The sequence below is a fragment of the Pseudorasbora parva genome, chromosome 1 (assembly GCF_024679245.1).
Source record: "Pseudorasbora parva isolate DD20220531a chromosome 1, ASM2467924v1, whole genome shotgun sequence".
Taxonomy (NCBI): domain Eukaryota; kingdom Metazoa; phylum Chordata; class Actinopteri; order Cypriniformes; family Gobionidae; genus Pseudorasbora; species Pseudorasbora parva.
This window is the reverse complement of record NC_090172.1, coordinates 66283397-66310413: the sequence shown is the minus strand read 5'-3', so window position 1 is coordinate 66310413 and position 27017 is coordinate 66283397. Positions and strand designations below refer to the sequence as shown.

General features: G+C 37.4%; 1 protein-coding gene across 2 annotated transcripts in view; it reads left to right on the top strand.

Annotated features, from left to right (window-relative positions):
* Window positions 1–27017, top strand: part of LOC137080929 (uncharacterized) — a 259912-nt gene that overhangs the window by 43938 nt on the left and 188957 nt on the right. The window lies entirely within an intron of this gene.

Below are 27017 nucleotides of genomic sequence, written 5' to 3'. Positions count from 1 at the left end.
AATGTGCTCATATGATAAACGTGCTTATATGATAAACGTGCTCTTATGATAAACGTGCTCATATGATAAACGTGCTCATATGATAAACGTGCTCTTATGATAAACGTGCTCATATGATAAACGTGCTCATATGATAAACGTGCTCATATGATAAATGTGCTCATATGATAAATGTGCTCTTATGATAAACGTGCTCATGTGATAAATGTGCTCATGTGATAAACGTGCTCATGTGATAAACGTGCTAATATGATAAACGTGCTCATATGATAAACGTGCTAATATGATAAATGTGCTCATATGATAAATGTGCTCATATGATAAACGTGCTCTTATGATAAATGTGCTCATATGATAAACGTGCTCTTATGATAAACGTGCTAATATGATAAATGTGCTCATATGATAAACGTGCTCATATGATAAATGTGCTCATATGATAAATGTGCTCTTATGAAAAAACGTGCTCATGTGATAAATGTGCTCATGTGATAAACGTGCTCATGTGATAAACGTGCTAATATGATAAACGTGCTCATATGATAAACGTGCTAATATGATAAATGTGCTCATATGATAAATGTGCTCATATGATAAACGTGCTCTTATGATAAATGTGCTCATATGATAAACGTGCTCATGTGATAAATGTGCTCATGTGATAAACGTGCTCTTGTGATAAACGTGCTCATGTGATAAACGTGCTCTTGTGATAAATGTGCTCATATGATAAATGTGCTCATATGATAAACGTGCTCATATGATAAACGTGCTAATATGATAAATGTGCTCATATGATAAATGTGCTCATATGATAAACGTGCTCTTATGATAAACGTGCTCATGTGATAAATGTGCTCATGTGATAAACGTGCTCTTGTGATAAACGTGCTCATATGATAAATGTGCTCATATGATAAACGTGCTCTTGTGATAAACGTGCTCATATGATAAATGTGCTCATATGATAAACGTGCTCTTGTGATAAATGTGCTCATATGATAAATGTGCTCATATGATAAACGTGCTCATATGATAAACGTGCTAATATGATAAATGTGCTAATATGATAAATGTGCTCATGTGATAAACGTGCTCTTGTGATAAATGTGCTCATATGATAAATGTGCTCATATGATAAATGTGCTCATGTGATAAACGTGCTCTTGTGATAAATGTGCTTATATGATAAATGTGCTCATGTGATAAATGTGCTCATGTGATAAACGTGCTCATATGATAAATGTGCTCATATGATAAATGTGCTCATGTGATAAATGTGCTCATGTGATAAACGTGCTCTTGTGATAAATGTGCTCATATGATAAATGTGCTTATATGATAAATGTGCTCATGTGATAAATGTGCTCATGTGATAAACGTGCTCTTGTGATAAATGTGCTCATATGATAAATGTGCTCATATGATAAATGTGCTAATATGATAAATGTGCTCATATGATAAATGTGCTCATATGATAAACGTGCTCATATGATAAACGTGCTAATATGATAAATGTGCTCATGTGATAAACGTGCTCTTGTGATAAATGTGCTTATATGATAAATGTGCTCATGTGATAAATGTGCTCATGTGATAAACGTGCTCTTGTGATAAATGTGCTCATATGATAAATGTGCTCATATGATAAATGTGCTCATATGATTAATGTGCTCATATGATAAATGTGCTCATATGATAAACGTGCTAATATGATAAATGTGCTCATATGATAAATGTGCTCATATGATAAATGTGCTCGTATGATAAATGCGCTCCTATGATAAATGCGCTCTTATGATAAATGCGCTCATATGATTAATGCGCTCATATGATAAATGCGCTCATGTGATAAATGTGCTCATGTGATAAACGTGCTCATATGATAAACGTGCTCATATGATAAATGTGCTCATATGATAAATGTGCTCATGATTAATGTGCTCATATGATAAACGTGCTCATATGATAAACGTGCTCATATGATAAATGTGCTCATATGATAAACGTGCTCATATGATAAACGTGCTCATATGATAAATGTGCTCATATGATAAATGTGCTCATATGATAAATGCGCTCATATGATAAATGCGCTCATATGATTAATGTGCTCATATGATAAATGTGCTCATATGATTAAAGTGCTCATATGATAAATGTGCTCATATGATTAAAGTGCTCATATGATTAAAGTGCTCATATGATAAATGTGCTCATATGATAAATGTGCTCATATGATTAAAGTGCTCATATGATAAATGTGCTCATATGATTAAAGTGCTCATATGATTAAAGTGCTCATATGATTAATGTGCTCATATGATAAATGTGCTCATATGATTAAAGTGCTCATATGATAAATGTGCTCATATGATTAAAGTGCTCATATGATAAACGTGCTCATATGATTAATGCGTTCATATGATAAATGTGCTCATATGATAAATGCGCTCATATGATAAATGCGCTCATATGATTAATGTGCTCATATGATAAACGTGCTCATATGATAAATGTGCTCATGATTAATGTGCTCATATGATAAATGCGCTCATATGATTAAAGTGCTCATATGATAAATGTGCTCATATGATTAAAGTGCTCATATGATAAATGTGCTCATATGATAAATGCACTCATATGATTAAAGTGCTCATATGATTAATGTGCTCATATGATAAACGTGCTCATATGATAAATGTGCTCATATGATAAATGTGCTCATATGATTAATGTGCTCATATGATTAATGTGCTCATATGATAAATGTGCTCATATGATTAAAGTGCTCATATGATAAATGTGCTCATATGATTAATGTGCTCATATGATAAATGTGCTCATATGATAAATGCGCTCATATGATTAATATGCTCATAGGATATGTCCTCATATGATTAATGCGCTCATATGATAAACGTGCTTATATGATAAATGTGCTCATATGATTAACGTGCTCATATGATAAACGTGCTTATATGATAAATGTGCTCATATGATTAATGTGCTCATATGATAAATGTGCTCATATGATAAATGTGCTCATATGATAAATGTGCTCATAGGATATGTCCTCATATGATTAATGCGCTCATATGATAAATGTGCTCATATGATAAATGTGCTCATATGATTTATGTGCTCATATGATAAATGTGCTCATATGATAAACATGCTCATATGATTAATGTGATCATTATGATAAATGTGCTCATATGATAAACGTGCTCTTGTGATAAATGTGCTCATATGATTAACGTGCTCATATGATAAACGTGCTTATATGATAAATGTGCTCATATGATTAATGTGCTCATATGATAAATGTGCTCATATGATAAATGTGCTCATATGATTAATGTGCTCGTATGATAAATGTGCTCATATGATTAATGTGCTCATATGATTAATGTGATCATTATGATAAATGTGCTCATATGATTAATGTGCTCATATGATAAATGTGCTCATATGATAAATGTGTTTATATGATAAATGTGCTCGTATGATTAATGTGCTCATATGATTAATGTGCTCATATGATAAATGTGTTTATATGATAAATGTGCTCGTATGATAAATGTGCTCATATGATTAATGTGCTCATATGATAAATGTGTTTATATGATAAACATGCTCATATGATTAATGTGATCATTATGATAAATGTGCTCATATGATAAACGTGCTCTTGTGATAAATGTGCTCATATGATTAACGTGCTCATATGATAAACGTGCTTATATGATAAATGTGCTCATATGATAAATGTGCTGATATGATAAATGTGCTCTTATGATTAATGTGCTCATATGATAAATGTGCTCATATGATTAATGTGCTCATATGATTAATGTGCTCATATGATAAACGTGCTTATATGATAAATGTGCTCATATGATTAATGTGCTCATGTGATAAATGTGCTCATATGATAAACGTGCTCATATGATTAATGTGATCATTATGATAAATGTGCTCATATGATAAATGTGCTCATATGATAAATGTGCTCATATGATAAATGTGTTTATATGATAAATGTGCTCGTATGATAAATGTGCTTATATGATTAACGTGCTCATATGATAAATGTGCTCATATGATAAATGTGTTTATATGATTAATGTGTTCATATGATAAATGTGCTCATATGATAAAAGTGCTCATATGATTAATGTGCTCATATGATTAATGTGCTCATTATGATAAATGTGCTCATATGATAAATGTGCTCATATGATAAATGTGCTCATATGATTAATGTGCTCATATGATAAATGTGCTCATATGATAAAAGTGCTCATATGATTAATGTGCTCATATGATAAATGTGCTCATATGATAAAAGTGCTCATATGATTAATGTGCTCATATGATTAATGTGATCATTATGATAAATGTGTTCATATGATAAATGTGCTCATATGATAAATGTGCTCATATGATTAATGTGCTCATATGATTAATGTGCTCATTATGATAAATGTGCTCATATGATTAATGTGCTCATATGATTAATGTGCTCATATGATTAATGTGATCATATGATTAATGTGCTCATTATGATTAATGTGCTCATATGATTAATGTGCTCATATGATAAATGTGTTTGATAATTGTGCTCATATGATAAATGTGCTCTTGTGATAAATGTGCTCATATGATTAACGTGCTCATATGATAAACGTGCTTATATGATAAATGTGCTCATATGATAAATGTGCTGATATGATAAATGTGCTCTTATGATAAATGTGCTCATATGATAAACGTGCTCTTATGATAAATGTGCTCATATGATAAATGTGCTCATATGATAAATGTGCTCATATGATAAACGTGCTAATATGATAAATGTGCTCATATGATAAATGTGCTCATATGATAAACGTGCTAATATGATAAATGTGCTCATATGATAAACGTGCTCTTATGATAAACGTGCTCATGTGATAAATGTGCTCATGTGATAAACGTGCTCATGTGATAAACGTGCTCTTGTGATAAACGTGCTCTTGTGATAAACGTGCTCTTGTGATAAATGTGCTCATATGATAAATGTGCTCATATGATAAACGTGCTCATATGATAAACGTGCTAATATGATAAACGTGCTCATATGATAAACGTGCTCATATGATTAATGCGCTCATATGATAAATGTGCTCATATGATAAATGCGCTCATATGATAAATGCGCTCATATGATAAATGTGCTCATATGATAAATGTGCTCATGATTAATGTGCTCATATGATAAATGCGCTCATATGATTAAAGTGCTCATATGATAAATGTGCTCATATGATTAAAGTGCTCATATGATAAATGTGCTCATATGATAAATGCACTCATATGATTAAAGTGCTCATATGATAAATGTGCTCATATGATAAATGTGCTCATATGATAAATATGCTCATATGATAAATGCACTCATATGATTAAAGTGCTCATATGATAAATGTGCTCATATGATAAATGTGCTCATGATTAATGTGCTCATATGATAAACGTGCTCATATGATAAACGTGCTCATATGATAAACGTGCTCATATGATTAATGCGCTCATATGATAAATGTGCTCATATGATAAATGCGCTCATATGATAAATGCGCTCATATGATAAACGTGCTCATATGATAAATGTGCTCATGATTAATGTGCTCATATGATAAATGCGCTCATATGATTAAAGTGCTCATATGATAAATGTGCTCATATGATTAAAGTGCTCATATGATAAATGTGCTCATATGATAAATGCACTCATATGATTAAAGTGCTCATATGATAAATGTGCTCATATGATAAATGTGCTCATATGATTAATGTGCTCATATGATAAATGTGCTCATATGATTAATGTGCTCATATGATTAATGTGCTCATATGATAAATGTGCTCATATGATAAATGCGCTCATATGATTAATATGCTCATAGGATATGTCCTCATATGATTAATGCGCTCATATGATAAATGTGCTCATATGATAAATGTGCTCATATGATTAATGTGCTCATATGATAAATGTGCTCATATGATAAACATGCTCATATGATTAATGTGATCATTATGATAAATGTGCTCATATGATAAACGTGCTCTTGTGATAAATGTGCTCATATGATTAACGTGCTCATATGATAAATGTGCTCATATGATTAATGTGCTCATATGATAAATGTGATCATTATGATAAATGTGCTCATATGATTAATGTGCTCATATGATAAACGTGCTCTTATGATAAATGTGCTCATATGATTAATGTGATCATTATGATAAATGTGCTCATATGATTAATGTGCTCATATGATAAATGTGCTCTTATGATAAACGTGCTCTTATGATAAATGTGCTCATATGATTAATGTGCTCATATGATAAACGTGCTCTTATGATTAATGTGCTCATATGATTAATGTGATCATTATGATAAATGTGCTCATATGATAAATGTGCTCATATGATAAACGTGCTCTTATGATAAATGTGCTCATATGATTAATGTGCTCATATGATAAATGTGCTCATATGATAAACGTGCTCATATGATTAATGTGATCATTATGATAAATGTGCTCATATGATTAATGTGCTCATATGATAAATGTGCTCATATGATTAATGTGCTCATATGATAAATGTGTTTATATGATAAATGTGCTCGTATGATAAACGTGCTAATATGATAAATGTGATCATTATGATAAGTGTGCTCATATGATTAATGTGCTCATATGATTAATGTGCTCATATGATTAATGTGCTCATATGATAAATGTGTTTATATGATAAATGTGCTCGTATGATAAATGTGCTCATATGATTAATGTGCTCATATGATAAATGTGTTTATATGATAAACATGCTCATATGATTAATGTGATCATTATGATAAATGTGCTCATATGATTAATGTGCTCATATGATTAATGTGCTCATATGATTAATGTGCTCATATGATAAATGTGTTTATATGATAAATGTGCTCGTATGATAAATGTGCTCATATGATTAATGTGCTCATATGATAAATGTGTTTATATGATAAACATGCTCATGTGATAAATGTGCTCATATGATTAACGTGCTCATATGATAAACGTGCTTATATGATAAATGTGCTCATATGATAAATGTGCTGATATGATAAATGTGCTCTTATGATAAATGTGCTCATATGATAAATGTGCTCATATGATAAATGTGCTCATATGATTAATGTGCTCATATGATTAATGTGCTCATATGATAAACGTGCTAATATGATAAATGTGCTCATATGATAAACGTGCTCATATGATAAATGTGCTCATATGATAAATGTGCTCATATGATTAATGTGCTCATATGATAAATGTGCTCATATGATAAACGTGCTCATATGATAAATGTGCTCATATGATTAATGTGCTCATATGATAAATGTGCTCATATGATAAACGTGCTCATATGATAAATGTGCTCATATGATTAATGTGCTCATATGATAAATGTGCTCATATGATAAATGTGATCATTATGATAAATGTGCTCATATGATAAATGTGCTCATATGATTAATGTGCTCATATGATAAATGTGCTCATATGATAAATGTGATCATTATGATAAATGTGCTCATATGATTAATGTGCTCATATGATAAATGTGCTCATATGATAAATTTGCTCATATGATTAATGTGATCATTATGATAAATGTGCTCATATGATTAATGTGCTCATATGATAAATGTGCTCATATGATAAATGTGCTCATATGATAAATGTGTTTATATGATAAATGTGCTCATATGATTAATGTGCTCATATGATAAATGTGCTCATATGATAAATGTGCTCATATGATAAATGTGTTTATATGATAAATGTGCTCGTATGATAAATGTGCTTATATGATTAACGTGCTCATATGATAAATGTGCTCATATGATTAATGTGTTTATATGATAAATGTGCTCATATGATTAATGTGCTCATATGATAAATGTGCTCATATGATAAATGTGCTCATATGATAAATGTGTTTATATGATTAATGTGCTCATATGATAAATGTGCTCATATGATAAATGTGATCATTATGATAAATGTGCTCATATGATTAATGTGCTCATATGATAAATGTGCTCATATGATTAATGTGCTCATATGATTAATGTGCTCATATGATAAACGTGCTTATATGATAAATGTGCTCATATGATTAATGTGCTCATGTGATAAATGTGCTCATATGATAAACGTGCTCATATGATTAATGTGATCATTATGATAAATGTGCTCATATGATAAATGTGCTCATATGATAAATGTGCTCATATGATAAATGTGTTTATATGATAAATGTGCTCGTATGATAAATGTGCTTATATGATTAACGTGCTCATATGATAAATGTGCTCATATGATAAATGTGTTTATATGATTAATGTGTTCATATGATAAATGTGCTCATATGATAAAAGTGCTCATATGATTAATGTGCTCATATGATTAATGTGCTCATTATGATAAATGTGCTCATATGATAAATGTGCTCATATGATAAATGTGCTCATATGATTAATGTGCTCATATGATAAATGTGCTCATATGATAAAAGTGCTCATATGATTAATGTGCTCATATGATAAATGTGCTCATATGATAAAAGTGCTCATATGATTAATGTGCTCATATGATTAATGTGATCATTATGATAAATGTGTTCATATGATAAATGTGCTCATATGATAAATGTGCTCATATGATTAATGTGCTCATATGATTAATGTGCTCATTATGATAAATGTGCTCATATGATTAATGTGCTCATATGATTAATGTGCTCATATGATTAATGTGATCATATGATTAATGTGCTCATTATGATTAATGTGCTCATATGATTAATGTGCTCATATGATAAATGTGTTTGATAATTGTGCTCATATGATAAATGTGCTCTTGTGATAAATGTGCTCATATGATTAACGTGCTCATATGATAAACGTGCTTATATGATAAATGTGCTCATATGATAAATGTGCTGATATGATAAATGTGCTCTTATGATAAATGTGCTCATATGATAAACGTGCTCTTATGATAAATGTGCTCATATGATAAATGTGCTCATATGATAAATGTGCTCATATGATAAACGTGCTAATATGATAAATGTGCTCATATGATAAATGTGCTCATATGATAAATGTGCTCATATGATAAACGTGCTAATATGATAAATGTGCTCATATGATAAACGTGCTCTTATGATAAACGTGCTCATGTGATAAATGTGCTCATGTGATAAACGTGCTCTTGTGATAAACGTGCTCTTGTGATAAACGTGCTCTTGTGATAAACGTGCTCTTGTGATAAATGTGCTCATATGATAAATGTGCTCATATGATAAACGTGCTCATATGATAAACGTGCTAATATGATAAACGTGCTCATATGATAAACGTGCTCATATGATTAATGCGCTCATATGATAAATGTGCTCATATGATAAATGCGCTCATATGATAAATGCGCTCATATGATAAATGTGCTCATATGATAAATGTGCTCATGATTAATGTGCTCATATGATAAATGCGCTCATATGATTAAAGTGCTCATATGATAAATGTGCTCATATGATTAAAGTGCTCATATGATAAATGTGCTCATATGATAAATGCACTCATATGATTAAAGTGCTCATATGATAAATGTGCTCATATGATAAATGTGCTCATATGATAAATATGCTCATATGATAAATGCACTCATATGATTAAAGTGCTCATATGATAAATGTGCTCATATGATAAATGTGCTCATGATTAATGTGCTCATATGATAAACGTGCTCATATGATAAACGTGCTCATATGATAAACGTGCTCATATGATTAATGCGCTCATATGATAAATGTGCTCATATGATAAATGCGCTCATATGATAAATGCGCTCATATGATAAACGTGCTCATATGATAAATGTGCTCATGATTAATGTGCTCATATGATAAATGCGCTCATATGATTAAAGTGCTCATATGATAAATGTGCTCATATGATAAATGCACTCATATGATTAAAGTGCTCATATGATAAATGTGCTCATATGATAAATGTGCTCATATGATTAATGTGCTCATATGATAAATGTGCTCATATGATTAATGTGCTCATATGATTAATGTGCTCATATGATAAATGTGCTCATATGATAAATGCGCTCATATGATTAATATGCTCATAGGATATGTCCTCATATGATTAATGCGCTCATATGATAAATGTGCTCATATGATAAATGTGCTCATATGATTAATGTGCTCATATGATAAATGTGCTCATATGATAAACATGCTCATATGATTAATGTGATCATTATGATAAATGTGCTCATATGATAAACGTGCTCTTGTGATAAATGTGCTCATATGATTAACGTGCTCATATGATAAATGTGCTCATATGATTAATGTGCTCATATGATAAATGTGATCATTATGATAAATGTGCTCATATGATTAATGTGCTCATATGATAAACGTGCTCTTATGATAAATGTGCTCATATGATTAATGTGATCATTATGATAAATGTGCTCATATGATTAATGTGCTCATATGATAAATGTGCTCTTATGATAAACGTGCTCTTATGATAAATGTGCTCATATGATTAATGTGCTCATATGATAAACGTGCTCTTATGATTAATGTGCTCATATGATTAATGTGATCATTATGATAAATGTGCTCATATGATAAATGTGCTCATATGATAAACGTGCTCTTATGATAAATGTGCTCATATGATTAATGTGCTCATATGATAAATGTGCTCATATGATAAACGTGCTCATATGATTAATGTGATCATTATGATAAATGTGCTCATATGATTAATGTGCTCATATGATAAATGTGCTCATATGATTAATGTGCTCATATGATAAATGTGTTTATATGATAAATGTGCTCGTATGATAAACGTGCTAATATGATAAATGTGATCATTATGATAAATGTGCTCATATGATTAATGTGCTCATATGATTAATGTGCTCATATGATTAATGTGCTCATATGATAAATGTGTTTATATGATAAATGTGCTCGTATGATAAATGTGCTCATATGATTAATGTGCTCATATGATAAATGTGTTTATATGATAAACATGCTCATATGATTAATGTGATCATTATGATAAATGTGCTCATATGATTAATGTGCTCATATGATTAATGTGCTCATATGATTAATGTGCTCATATGATAAATGTGTTTATATGATAAATGTGCTCGTATGATAAATGTGCTCATATGATTAATGTGCTCATATGATAAATGTGTTTATATGATAAACATGCTCATGTGATAAATGTGCTCATATGATTAACGTGCTCATATGATAAACGTGCTTATATGATAAATGTGCTCATATGATAAATGTGCTGATATGATAAATGTGCTCTTATGATAAATGTGCTCATATGATAAATGTGCTCATATGATAAATGTGCTCATATGATTAATGTGCTCATATGATTAATGTGCTCATATGATAAACGTGCTAATATGATAAATGTGCTCATATGATAAACGTGCTCATATGATAAATGTGCTCATATGATAAATGTGCTCATATGATTAATGTGCTCATATGATAAATGTGCTCATATGATAAACGTGCTCATATGATAAATGTGCTCATATGATTAATGTGCTCATATGATAAATGTGCTCATATGATAAACGTGCTCATATGATAAATGTGCTCATATGATTAATGTGCTCATATGATAAATGTGCTCATATGATAAATGTGATCATTATGATAAATGTGCTCATATGATAAATGTGCTCATATGATTAATGTGCTCATATGATAAATGTGCTCATATGATAAATGTGATCATTATGATAAATGTGCTCATATGATTAATGTGCTCATATGATAAATGTGCTCATATGATAAATTTGCTCATATGATTAATGTGATCATTATGATAAATGTGCTCATATGATTAATGTGCTCATATGATAAATGTGCTCATATGATAAATGTGCTCATATGATAAATGTGTTTATATGATAAATGTGCTCATATGATTAATGTGCTCATATGATAAATGTGCTCATATGATAAATGTGCTCATATGATAAATGTGTTTATATGATAAATGTGCTCGTATGATAAATGTGCTTATATGATTAACGTGCTCATATGATAAATGTGCTCATATGATTAATGTGTTTATATGATAAATGTGCTCATATGATTAATGTGCTCATATGATAAATGTGCTCATATGATAAATGTGCTCATATGATAAATGTGTTTATATGATTAATGTGCTCATATGATAAATGTGCTCATATGATAAATGTGATCATTATGATAAATGTGCTCATATGATTAATGTGCTCATATGATAAATGTGCTCATATGATAAATTTGCTCATATGATTAATGTGATCATTATGATAAATGTGCTCATATGATTAATGTGCTCATATGATAAATGTGCTCATATGATAAATGTGCTCATATGATAAATGTGTTTATATGATAAATGTGTTTATATGATAAATGTGCTCGTATGATAAATGTGCTTATATGATTAACGTGCTCATATGATAAATGTGCTCATATGATAAATGTGTTTATATGATTAATGTGCTCATATGATAAATGTGCTCATATGATAAAAGTGCTCATATGATTAATGTGATCATTATGATAAATGTGTTCATATGATAAATGTGCTCATATGATAAATGTGCTCATATGATTAATGTGCTCATATGATTAATGTGCTCATTATGATAAATGTGCTCATATGATTAATGTGCTCATATGATTAATGTGCTCATATGATAAATGTGTTTGATAATTGTGCTCATATGATAAATGTGAGGTAAAGGTCAAAGGTCAGTGTGTTAGCAGTGTTGAGGCAAGATGCGCTGTTGCGTGTGTGGCACTAGAAAGTCCATATAAAATTGGGCTCCCATTTAAGACCTGTTTTCCCCAGGTCACCTTCCCTGTGTGCAAGCCCGAAGGTACAAGGAGGCTGGATACTCACCACTCTCTCAAGTGACCCTTTGTTGTCACCATTAGGTTACCCAGGTCACAGATAAGAGTCTGCGTAGTAATGGTCTCATCTTGGGGTATACTTTGCTAGCAGAGCTGGAGACTGTAGGGTTCCACAGGATTCCACAGCTGCAAAATCCCCGAACCTCAATCAGTCTCCTACCCAAGTTGGCTGAAATCCCTATTGGGCTTCAGGGTTAGGGATCCGCGGCGACTGAGTCGTCCTTCACCCATCTCCTTGCCAACTTAAGTGGGGCCTTCCCCGGGCTAAGCCAGGGATAAGGTTGCCCTGGATCTCTGTAGGGTCCCAGAGGACCTCTGCCCAAATCAGCTGAACCCGAAGATTCAGAGAGAAAGATCACAATCTCTCCTTGGTGATTTTGCCCGAGGTGTCCCCGAAAACCTGGGAGGATCCCCGGTCAGTGGAGAAGTGTCCACGAACTTGCGGATGTGTAAAAATCGCTTCACCAGAGATCAAGAGAGCCCTCAGAGAGGACTCAGCCACCACAAAGAGCTAGGAAATCCACAAGAGATAAGCGGCCCCCTGCAGGACTCCCCAGTCCCCGTCCGAGGACCCTCTGACAGAAACCGAGAAGCCCCTCGGGGCACCACCATCCAGTCCACGAGACCCCAGCCAGAGGGCAGACTCAGCCACCACAATGAACTGGAGATCCCATCAAAAGGACAATGACGCCCAACCAGTCAGTACCTAGCCCTCCCAGTCACCATAGTAAATTAATGGATTTTTAAAGGACTAAGGCGAGGTTCAAACTGGCGGATGCACCCCAAAAGGAATGCATCAAGCGTCTACCAGCTTTCCCCTCTAAGGTTTATGCTAGAACTACGGATGGCTGACGCGAACCTGACGTTTCGAGGCTGTGTCGAGATCCCGAAGCACAGATGTGTCGAAACACTGCTTCTAACTGTGGTTCCACACACCCATGTCACGTGACTACGGCTAAATGAAGCACCGACGTGTTTCATCAGGTGCACCTGTCGAAACTGCTTTGATTAAAAGGGGCGGGAACAAACCAAACAGTCACACATCTGAATGAACCTCATTCCCCACAGTGAAGTTAATCCATCTTCACCTCATGGGTTTGTGAGAGAAGATACATTTTGTGATATAAGTGAAATTTATAGTGCTGTTTGGTTAGTTATATTTAAGCTAGGCTCCATTTGGAAACACCACATAAAGTGAGATGTGTGTATTGCGTTGGCCCAGAATGCATGATCCATTAACTTAAAGGTGCACTATGTAGTATTTTTGCAGTAAAATATCCAAAAACCACTAGGCAGGTGTTATATATTTTGTGCAGTTGAGTACCTACAATATCCCAGATGTTTCCAACTATTTGTAAATTGTGAGAAAATTGCTATTTTAACTAAGGACAGGGACGTTTCAGCATTGCATTTGAGGGAGTCACCTGTCAATTGCGTCATATCTGCGCTACCCTCGGTTTCGGCTTTTATTTGGCAGGAGCACTTTACTCTTAGCAGTGTGAACAAGTGAACGCACGGAGTAACGTCATAACTTCGTTTTAAACACACTTAAATGTATTTAATATAATAAACAGAGCTGCATTACCTCAAAATCATAACCGGAAGAGCGGATCTGTGCAGGCGCCCGGCGACTGTGTCCCGTCCCGTCATAATAAAAGTCCCGGTATTCGCGAGGCGGGTATTTGTTTAACAATCGCTCCAGCGGCCGTGCACAGCTCCTCAACACTCGGTCCTGCTCTGCTTTAGACTACAATAACGTTAATAACCGCATGCATGAACGTGATTTCTGCCCGAGTCCTATTTTCCACCGGCTGTGATGTGAAGACCACATGTCCCAAGATGCTGCGCTCACACTTTGCGTCATCAAACTATGCATTTGTTTTGAATAGGCGCCCTCCAGTGGACGGAAAGTTGCATAGTGCACCTTTAATTTTCAGTAATTTGTATGTACTTGCTAAAAAATATTTGTGCATGCCAGCAACAAGTGTCCCACCTTGTGAGAGAAGTTTTCAAAGGCTGGAGAAATAATAATAATAATAAAATATATTTTTGAATCTCTTTATGGTTGACCGATAGTCGAATCATCTATGTGTGTGTAAACCATAGACAGGAAAAAAATAAACGCTATAAACGGGTTGGGAAGGGCAGGACACTATAGTCAGCAGGAGGCTAAGACTATTTTTATTTTACACAGCACGGCACACAGCCACCACTTTTAATAAAGTTATCAAAACTAGGCTACACTACACATTGGTAAATTAACCGTTCTCTTATAACATTTAAAAGCCGCGATCGAAACACAGAACATCACACAAATATATAAAAGAACATTTTGATAAATAAACCTAAAAAAATATCTGCCTAGAGAGGAAAATAACACTTTGAGTGCGTTTATATGCACGTTCTTAAGTCGATTGTGCCTATAGGGGGTCGCACACCGGACTGAAGCTCAGCACCGTGTCTCAGGATCTCACACCAGGCAGACGTGAACATTATATACGCGCTGTGCACGAGCTCAATTTTGAATCGACTTCTGACAGAAGAGCTGCACGATGAGTGTATCTTGTAGCACAGGGTGAAATCAGTATACATTCACGATTTGAGGGAAATATTAATCGCCGGGGACAGGCGTCGAATGCCGCCGTCGGTGTATATGTGTTCAAATTTTAAAGGACATGTCTTTATAACACTAATATTGAGCACCCCCATATTGCCAAAATGGTATGATCCTCGTTTCATAACACCCGCGAAGATTCGACCATGAGATCAGTGGTCGAATCCGGTCCTGCATATCGATGCATCGAATCTTCAACTATTAGGGGTCACCCCTAATATATATATATATATATATAAAGTTGACTAAGTCCTTCACCAGCAGAGCAATTCATATTTTTGAATAAAAAATGTTATGTAACAAATGACACATTGTGGCTTTATTTCTTTTAATAATCTTAATTTTTCATGAATTTTAAGTTTTTTTCATAACCTCAATTTGTTTCGTATTACTTTGGGTGTGTTTTCTGATGGTTTAAGGTAATATTAGGTGGTTTGACTAGTTTTCTGTGATTCAGTTCTTGATCGGTCTTATGTGGTCCTGATAGGTTTTGTAGCGGTTTGAAATGGTCTTATGGTGATTTTTGTGGTGGTTCTTATTGAAACTGGTGTTGTGGGAGATTTATACAGTGGTTTTCTTACTGTTGTTCATATTTTTCTAAAAAATATCAACCGCTTGTTCTATATCTTCTTGTTATATAGAAGTTAAGCTGCAGCTCTTCACTTATATTGGGGTGTTCAGGCTAGGAAACACAGTTAAGCTGCAGCTCTTCACTTATCCTTAGTCATCATGTGCCCCCAATAATAACAAGAGATTATTTGTCATTTTTTGTTTATATATTAGAAAATACAAGGGTATGTGTGCATTTTAACAAAAAGGTATTAATACGTGATACATACAATCAATCATATAACTATTTACAAATGTTGTGCGTCTTCCCATCTATCGTTGGGCCTCCGTCCAATTAGGGTTATGGTCAATGCCCCGGATGTGGAATTTATGTACCCCATGTTTGCGAAAATGTGCGATCAGTGTACGATTACTTCTCCTTCCCACGTTGGAGCGGATGTTATACCGGTTTTGGTGCAGTCTCGTCCTAATTGAATTCTTTGTTTGTCCTATGTATTGTTTCTTGCATTTGACGCAGATGATGGCATAAACACAGTTTCTACTGTTCAGGGGGTTCCTGGGGAGATAGTACGCTTTGTTTTGGCCGCGTTGTTTGATTTTAGGTTTTGTACTATGGCTCACAGGTTTCTTGTCCCTCTGGACACGACTTTAGACTAGAAGGTCTCTGAGGTTGGGATTTCTTTTGTACGCCGCTAGAATTTTGATGTCCTGTATTGGGGCTAGAGTTTGTACATAATTACTTTTGATTAGTCTTAGAAGCTTTGTTGCACCTGGCAAAAAGGTCAAGATGGCTGGGATCTGGTCCGTCGGAGGAGAGGGTTTTTTTGTTTTTCGGGGGTCTTGTGTGTGTGTTCTGTAAATCTGTCTTAATTTTGTTCTGGGGTAGCCCCTTGATCTTAGTGCCCTGAAGAGGATTGATTTGGCTTCTTGGAAGTCCTCCCCTCTTGAGCAGATTCTCGAGAATTGTAAAAGTTGGGAATGTATTCCTTCGAATGTGTGCCGGGGATGAAAACTTTTATAGTGCAAGAGTCTAGTCTGCTCGTAGAAGTGAAGTCAGGACCTTTATAAATGGTAATGTCCAAAAAATCGATCGTGTTAGGGTTGGTGGTCGTTTCATCTTGATGGAATTGTGGTGGTTGTTTAGAATTTGTAGGAAAGCCTTGAATTTGTCCATTCCATGTTCCCAGATCCCCCAGATATCATTGAGGTATCTAAAATAACTGTGGGGCTTGAGGGGGCATTTGGTGAAGACAGTTTCCTCCCACTGCGCCATATAAATGTTCGCATATGATGGGGCGGATTTCTTCCCCATCGCTGTGCCTTTAATTTGCAAATAGTATTTTCCCGCAAATTCAAAGTCATTGTTCTCAAGGCTAAGTTTTAGAAGCTGTAGGATTGCGTCATCCGGTCTGGAGGGATCTGGGTTTCTATTGAAGCAGTTTCTAATAGCCTGAAGTCCTAAGGGGCTCTCTATATTCGTATATAAACTGTCCACATCCATTGAGAACATGAAGGCTTGTGGTGGGGGTTTGAGTTGATTGATTTTCTCGATGAAGTCATAAGAATCTTAGATATAACTGTCATGTTGGGTTGCGAGCGGTTTTAGAAAAAAGTCAATATATTCCGAGATTCTATAGCTCTCACTGTCACAGTCTGAAACAATTGGGCGTCCAGGGGGCATGAGAGAGGTGGGCCAAATCTTCCGGGGTTTATGTACTTTTGGTAACAGGTAGAAGCGCCTCGCTCTTGGATTGAATTGTCCTTTGAGGTATTCTGCTTGTTTTTGTTTTATGTAGCCCTGTTTTAGAAGTGATTCGATTATCTGTTCTATTATGGGGATCGATTGTGGATATATTGGATTGGGTATTTTGGTGTAAAAATCTCGGTTTCCCAATTGTCAAAGGCCTTCTTTGATGTACTGTGTTCTTTCCATAATGACAACGCGTTGCCCTTGTCTGCCGGTTTGATTATTTCTTGTTCATTCTTTAAAGAGTCCAGTGCCGTGATTTCCGTTGGTGATAGGTTTGGGGCGGGGGTTTTGGGTTTAGAGGTTACATCTTGTAGATTTTGGTAGTTACTTTAAAAAAAATCCCAGATTTGGTTGGTTAACTGATGTGGTGGGGGTTTCCAAGTGGATTTAGCCCTAAAGGGAAGACCTTGTTCTGTGTCTGTTCCCGTGTCGAAAAAAATAGCTCTCTGTATCCTCGTGTGGAACTCCTCCAAGGCTGCTGACAAGGTGTGTCTATTCTGGGATTTGATTTGGTGGGATGGGATAAAGGACAGGCCCCTGTTCAACACGTTAAATTGGGCGGTGGACAATTTTAGGGTTTTTGAGAGGTTAATTACCATTCCGTCGATCATCTTTTGCCCTGGGTCTTTAGTTCCTGGGAGTTTAAATATTTGATCCAATGATCTGCCATTGATTCCCCTGTTTTTTTGGTCCAGTGGATGTTATCTTGTAGCGTTGAGAATAAATGGCTCAGTAGGAGAGGGATGTGTTTGCTTTTGTCCCTGATGGTGTTGTTTAAGAGTGTGAGATACTCCTTCACTCGAGTTGGTAAAGTTTCGTCAAAATTAATCAGGGGTAGGTGGATTGTTGCGAACGTGAAGGTCTGTTCTGCTGTTTTGAGGATCTGTTCGATAGCTTTCCTGAGATTTGTTATATTACTCTCATTGATGCCAAAAGATAAGATAACCTGTTTGGTTTTGGGGGACACTCTGGCCTTTTTTTTAAATATGTGATACGCATGTTCTAGTTTGGCCCCCGGGTAGCTGACCACTTGTATGTCTTCCTGTTCGATGGGAGGGAGGTGGCAGAGGTTGGATGCACCCAGAATAAGAATGGGTCTTTGGGGGTTTAGGGACCAGTTTTTAAACTTGTTTTGGTAATGTTCCTGTCTCTGGAACATGCTCAGGGCTGGGTTTGGAGTATGGATCCCTGTCTGGGGTTTCGTTGGTGGTTCCTTTGGTTCTGTGGGTTAGGGTTAGCTTTTGAAAAAAAAGACTGCACCTTCCCCCAGAACAACCTAATCGGTTTATCCAGTTTAAAGTAGGAAGAACGCAGGAGTGCCTGGGCCGGCGAATGTTTTTGATGAGGCTGCTCAACCCCTGCCATTATCCCTACCTCCGGAATACAAAATCCACCACTTGATTTATTCTCCACCCCGACGAGTTATGGCTCGATAATCCTGGCAGAGCATCACATTCCCATGAGCCCCTTCTCCTTAATATTCCCAGCTTCTTATTTTTTCTTTCCCAGTTAACCTTCTCCTTACCTCCCTTCCCCTCCCCCTAGTTCCTTTCCTTCCGCAACCCCTTCTATTCCCCATACTCTTTTCCCTTAATCTTTCCTCCCTAGGTGAATACCCCTCTCTTTCCTTCTTCATAATCATGTATTAAATTTGATTTAAAGTACAGGGGTAAGTCCTGTCCCCCCATTCATGTCATTCCCATTTTCCCCCTCTACCTGTTCCTCCTTCCCTTTCCCGCTCCCTCCCAATTCCCCCCAAAAGTCTCCTTCCCCTACCCCCAATGAACACATCTTCAGTGGTGTACCTCAGGATCATTTGGTGTTTCGGCTCTTTAAACACCATCCACCCTCCTCTGAGGTGGCCCGCCCAAAGTGGATCAATCCTAGGCATGTGTTCTCCTCTTATTACCCAGCTCTCCCAATCCCCCGACCCCTCCCACCACTTTTTTCTTTTTTATATATAAAAAAATTGTTTCCCCATTTTACTTCCCAAACTTACAAAGTATCCACCCAGCCTCCCTCCAACAAACCCTTTATTAAGACTACAAGGTACGCCCCCCAGCCACCCTCCAACAACCTCATACTATTTATTCTATGTCCCCTAATGCTAGTCATCGATAGAAGATTGGGTACCATTTAAGGCCCTTGAACCCAAGGCCACCTTCTCTGCGTGCTGTCCAAATGGACCCAGAGAGGTTGGATACCTACCCACCCTCCCAAGTCGCCCCTTCCTTAACACCACAAGGTATCCAGGGCTACCCAAGAAAGGCCTGTGACCCAGGGCTCTCATTGGCGGGTACCTTAGCACTAAGCTTCTACCAATGATCCCCCCTAAGGTACATTAAACCCTATACAGACATCACACCTACTGCAGTAAAATGCAACCGTAAGGGAACACATACCCTAACTCCCCTTCTTCTTCTTCTAGTTAATGGCGGTTCATATCTTTACGACATATATCGCCACCTACTGGACTACTACACAGGAGTGTGTAAAAGGATGTTGGCAACTGACACATTAAATCATAAAATAATATCAAAACCATTATACCCACCCTCATCCCCCTCCAAATGAGGATTTATTTATTAAAAAAAAAAAGATTAGCAAAAAACCCAAATTCAAGTTCAAGTTCAAGAGTTTTATTTGTCACATACACAGTTATACAGAATACAACCGGCAGTGAAATGTAAACAGGTCCGCTCCATGGACAGCAAATAACAATTAACAAAAAAAAAAAAAAAAGCACAATAAATTATAAAATAGGGATAGGATAAAATAGGAATAGGATAAGGTGCTATATATATACATATGTAGAATTATGAATAAATCAAGTAAAAGAAATAAGAGATGTGGAATAAAATAAGTGAGATAAAGTAAACTGGAGACTATAAAAATAAATACGTGGATAACAGAAGTGCAGGAGTGTAATGTGCAAACAGCATTATAATGAGTAGTTACATGAGACACAAGAATAAAGTGCAGTGCAATATCAGTATGTGAGTTTGTTAGTACTGAAGTGAGGTGAAGTCACATGTAGTTAAGTGACAGCGTTCAGGAGTCTGATGGCCTGTGGGAAGAAACTCCTCCTGAGTCTCTCAGTTTTGGCCATCAGGCTACGGAAGCGCTTACCAGAAGGCAGCCGGGTGAAGTGGGGGTTGGCCGGGTGATTAATGTCCTTGATGATTTTTGTAGCTCTGCCTCTGCATCGTTTGATGTAGATGTCCTGCAGGGACGGGAGAGCTGACCCTGAGATGCGCTCGGACAAGCGCACCACTCTTTGCAGGGCTTTGCAGTCGTGACTTGTGCTGTTACCATACCACGCTGTGATGCACTGTGTTAGTAAACTTTCTATCGCCCCTGAATAGAAAGTTTTCAGGATAGCTGGTGAGACCCGGAATTTCCTCAGCTGGCGCAGGTGGTACAGTCTTTGCCTGGCCTTTTTCACCTGAGACTGGATATGTGCAGTCCAGGTCAGGTCCTCGGAGATGTTCACACCCAGGTATTTGAAGCTGCTCACTCTCTCTACTGGTGTCCCGCTGATCATGAGAGGGGAATATGACCGTTGCTGTCTCTTCCTGAAGTCCACAATCAGTTCTTTGGTCTTAATCACATTCAGTATGAGACAGTTGTCTTGGCACCATGATGTCAGTTGCTCCACCTCATCCAAGTATGCGGTCTCATTGTTGTTGGAAATGAGGCCCAGGACAACAGTATCATCCGCAAACTTGATGACAGAGGTGGAGCTGTGTGTGGACAAACAGTCATGCGTGTAGAGAGAGTAGAGCAGGGGACTGAGGACACAGCCCTGTGGAGCTCCCACACTCACGGTGATGGAGGTGGAGGTGAACTGTCCTACTCTCACCACCTGAGGTCTGCCAGTGAGGAAATCTTCAATCCAGTGACAGAGAGAAGAGTTCAGTCCGAGATCCAGAAGTTTGTTAGTTAGCTTAATGGGAACTATGGTGTTAAAGGCTGAACTATAGTCAATAAATAGCAGTCTTACATAGTTCCCATTCTTGCTGTCGATGTGTGTGAGGGAGGAGTGGAGGACGTGAGAGATGGCATCTTCAGTCGATCTATTGGGACGATAAGCGAACTGAAGAGGGTCCAAGGTGTCAGGGATGGAGGAGCAAATGTTGTTTTTGATGAGTCTCTCAAAGACCTTCATGACTAAAGATGTGAGAGCCACTGGGCGATAGTCATTTAGGCAAGAGGGTTTACTGTTCTTAGGGACAGGGATGATGGTGGATTTTTTGAATGAGGTTGGGACCACAGATGTAGCAAGGGACTCATTGAAGATGGATGTGAGGAGTCCAGCGAGCTGATCAGCACAGGACCGCAGGACACGACCTGAAACACCATCCGGACCAGCAGCTTTCCTAACATCCACACGTTTGAGTGTCCTACGAACGTCATCCTCCGAGACAGAGATCACGTGATTGTTGCAGCTCTGAGTGATTCTGTCTGACGCGTCACTCGGCGGTGTCGCGCTGCCGCGATTGCCATCAAAGCGAGCGTAGAAAGAGTTTAACTCGTTCACAAGCAACGGATCAGCTCTCACTTCTGCAGAGGATTTCGTTCCAAAAGCACAGATGGTCCTCAGTCCCTGCCACATCCGCCAGGGGAGTCGTTGAGTTGGAAATAAGACTCCACGCGATCCCTATAACGGAGCTTTGCGGCTTTAACGGCGCGTCGGAGAGCATAACAGGATGATTTATAATCCCTCATATTCTCTGTTAGTAGACCGGCGTTGTATGCGGCAGTGCGGGCGTTCACTGCAGCGCGGATTGAACTGTCCACCCACGGTTTCTGATTAGAGAAGGACGTTATAGTTATTGTTTGTGTGGCTTGCTCTGTCAGTGTGTTGATGAAGCAGAGCGCCACATCAGTGAACTCGCTGACGTCCGATGAACTCGCCCGGAACATGTCCCAGTCAACGTCGTCAAGAGCTGCCTGGAGCGTGATCTCTGAATGAGGCGACCAGCGTTTAACTTCCCGCCTCACCGGGGGTTCCTGAACGAGCCTTTGTTTGTACTCAGGTGTAAGGAAAATGGCGGCATGGTCCGATTTACCAAAGGCTGGTAGTGAACGAGCCTTGTAGGCATTCTTATATTCTTCTACTTAACCCAGTATCATTAAGGTACATAATAAAATGCTTGCTTCTTTGTTCCTGTATTCCTTGCTCCTGTAAAATATTATGGATGTCATTTTCTGCATCAGAGGGTGCTTTCACACCTGCCTCATTTAGTTCGGTTGAATCGTACTAGAGTTCGTTTCCCTCTTTGGTGCGGTTCGTTTGGTCAGGTCTGAAAGCAGCAATCGCACTCGGGTGCGCACCAAAAGTGGACCAAACAAGCGTACCGAGACCTCCTTGAAGAGGTGGTCTCGGTACGATTTCAAACGAAAATTGTTTGTGGTGAGAACGTGATCCGACCTCCAACAGAACCAACTGCAAAAGTACTGATCATTTTTGGACTGAACCAGCTGCCGTATAGCTGCGCTGACATTGTGTGCATGATATTATTACCTGATAGATCGTTGGCAATATTTTCGGAAGATGAGCATGTCAAGAGTTAATAATTAATGCACGCCTCCTCTTGAAGTGACGAGCGATGCGCGGTCGCCGTCTGCAGTGCATTAGAATGTTGTTTTCATGTCGCATCCGCGCTTCATTATAGAAATGTTTTGTTTGCATACTGTGGTAAATACACACAGTGTAGTAAATTATGGCCAGGGACAAAACTGGCCCGCGCGGTCGTCTCTCCATAGTGTTATTATAGTTTGCTGGCTTTGCCTCTTCTGTTGGCATTTTTCCATACGTAAATTCTGACCATTAGAAAAGCAGTTTAGGAAATACGCCATGGCCAATGAGTGATGTGGATGTTGTCACGTGCCTGCGTTTTGGTTCGTTTCAACTGGTTCGGACCAAAGCAATCAGTGTGGTGTGAAAAGGAACCAAAAAAGCTGAAAAATGCAACAATGTTTTATTGTTTGCCCTTGGTTCGGACCAAATGAACCGAACTAGAGATGTGAAAGCACCCAGAGTCTTTCCATTTCTGTCTGAGTTGATCAAATTTCTTACATCTAAATAAGACATGAGTGACACCATCTATGACTTTACATTCAGAGCATATGCCATTACCTTTACCTATTAAGGATAAAGTGGAATTAAGGCCTGTGTGGCCAAACCTCAATCTGGTTATAATACCTTCTTCATGCCTATTAAGACCCAATGGGTCCTTGGCTCGGCTGCTCTCTGAGCTGAGCGACGCTGTCTGTTTGACCTTGAGCGCCTGTTAGCATTAGTGTTAGCTGTGGGCTGATGCAATCTGTGTTCGATCATATTCATCATGTTTGGGGATTCCTCACCCACATTCATTAATACTTCAAATCTGTTTTCGAGATGTATCGATGGTGGTCGGAAACTAGTGTTTGCAATCCTTGTGTCTGGGGGAAGAGCATGCAACGGCAGCAATATATGAAGCTCGTGACAATCTGATGTCTCGAGTGCGTTTGGGTCTTGCCCCGTTTGTGCCATCGATTAGTGTCTTGATCAGTTTCTTGTTTCTCTATTTGTTGAGTAGCACTAAATTCATGGGACTCACCGGCTGTGTGCAGAGGGCGTTCGTGATGAAGCTCTGCTGTGTGATTAATCCAGTTTGGTGGTTCCGCAAATAACTTTGTTTCAAGAACTGCAATCCTTTGTAAAAGTCTGTGGCAGTTTGTGCTGCAAGAAGATTCCTTAGCTAGAAGAGGCATTTTCTTATCCTTTCGATAGTAGGCAGCTGTGTTTTCCCTTCCGGAATGTAAGATGATGACAGTGTGGAGGCTGGTCGGATGAAATATTCCACTTTTTTGTAGTAATCCAGTCAACAGAGTTTCTAGTTTTATCGTTGAAGTCAAGCTTTGTTGTTTGAGCACTGTGTTGATTTGCTGAAGTTAAAATTATGAGATAAAATATATAAGCGATAGAGCAAACCGCAGAGCAGTAAGCAAGAGCGTCCGAACAGTAGCGAAGCAGGAAGTGCAAAAAACAAAAGTGCCGTGGGGAACAGCTAGACCCGAGCTGCGGGGAACACGAGCTGAGGCACCCTCCTCGAAGAGTGCCCGGCGGGAGCACAGCGTTCTTAGTGGAAGCCGCTCACAATGCTCACAAGCAGCCCCCTCGAGAGCTGCCTGGGCATACTGTGCTCCCAGATAGACAGCGCACATAGAATGTGTATCCCTACCCGTGATGTAACGAGGGCAGGGATGAACACATCTAGTGAATTGCTGTTCACTCGCCATATTTTTCTTCCTTTTTTTCTCTTTATGTTATATATATATAACTATATATTTAACAAAGGTGGAAAATTCTTGCTTAGTTTTCTCACTAAGGACAGACAAAAACACCAAATAGACAGACAGATTCACACAGATCGCCTACTGAAGGCACAGAAGCTAGTTTCTGTTTGTGTTTGTGGGTGCTTTATAGTTTCCGGTCTATGATGTCATCTGCCTATGACGTTCTGTCTTCCGATTGGACTGATTCGACACGGGCTTCATGACGCAATCACGCAGAGGCGTTCTCACAGCGTTTCGATGCAGCTCGAGTTCCCCTATAGGGAAATCAGGTTCCACAGAGCCCAACAGAAAGCTTGCCTGTGACAAGATGGCCGCCGGTGATGACGATGGTGACTCCGCCGTAAGATATCTAGCCCTTATTATGGATATCTATGCCTAGCACCATAGATATCCATAATAAAGGCTAGATATCTCGTGCGCGCTGTTGGCCAATGGAGGTCGCCGTCCGCAACTTACGGCCATCTTGTCACAGGCAGCTCGCTCACTCATAAGTGTTTTAATGGTGCATACATGTACTTTTAAATAACCATAACTTGGTCAAATTTCAACTTATTTTCAAACTGTTTCGTTTGTTATAAACGTCAGAGATGTAGCTATGACCAGAGGTGTCAAAAGTACTCACATTCATTACTCAAGTGGAAGTATAGATACTACGGTTTAAAAATACTTCTGTAGAAGTTGAAGTACCAACTCAAGCTTTTTACTTAAGTAAAAGTGTAAAATTACTGGTTTCAAAACTACTTAAAGTATAAAAGTAAAAGTAATGTAAGGAAAAAAATGCAATTAAAGACAAAAGCTTAGGCCACACCACAGGGGCCTATAGTGCACTACCCCACCTCCTCAAAACACATTTTTCTAAAGGCCATAATGACTATAATGTTATATTAAAATGTTAATGTTGAAAAATTTGGGAGGCACTGGCTACCTGTTTCAGCCGCATATATACCCATTGAAAATGAATGCATTTTAGTACAATGGAAATATACCATATCTGTACTGCTGAGCATTAACATGTTTCCTGAAGCGAAAGATATGATGACTAGTTGCCTATAAGTAATGTTATCAATAACCTTTATTGGAATGTAAATGTAGGCTACATGTGTGATCAGTGTTGCCAGATTGGGTCAACGATTTAGAGCCCTACAGGCCCTGACTTTTTTTACACCCCTAACCTCATACCTACTGTCGGCCTGTGCAGGGCTCAAAGCGATGTATGAATGCAGATGTCCTGAGTGTGTATATTATGATGGACAGGAATCAGGATTACATTTATAAACAGTCTTCGAGTCACAGGTGTAATCCACGTTTGAGAGTTGGTTCACTCTCCCACTCCTTACTGTAGAAACGGCTTGTGTGTGTGTATATATATATATATATGTGACTGTGTTGATCTTGATGGAATAATTTCAGGCAGACAATCAGGTGGCTGGTCACTCAAGGTTTCTGTTTATTTGGCCTGGAGAAAACACACGGCCAAAAAGGCTGGTTAGAGGCACTGCATCACCGTTGCATAAATAATCAGCAGCGAACCATCGCAAACTGTTCAAAATACATTATTTCCAAGTGATCGTATAGTGGGCAATTATTAATAAAACATACATTGAAGAAAAAATAAAATAAAACTGCATCTTT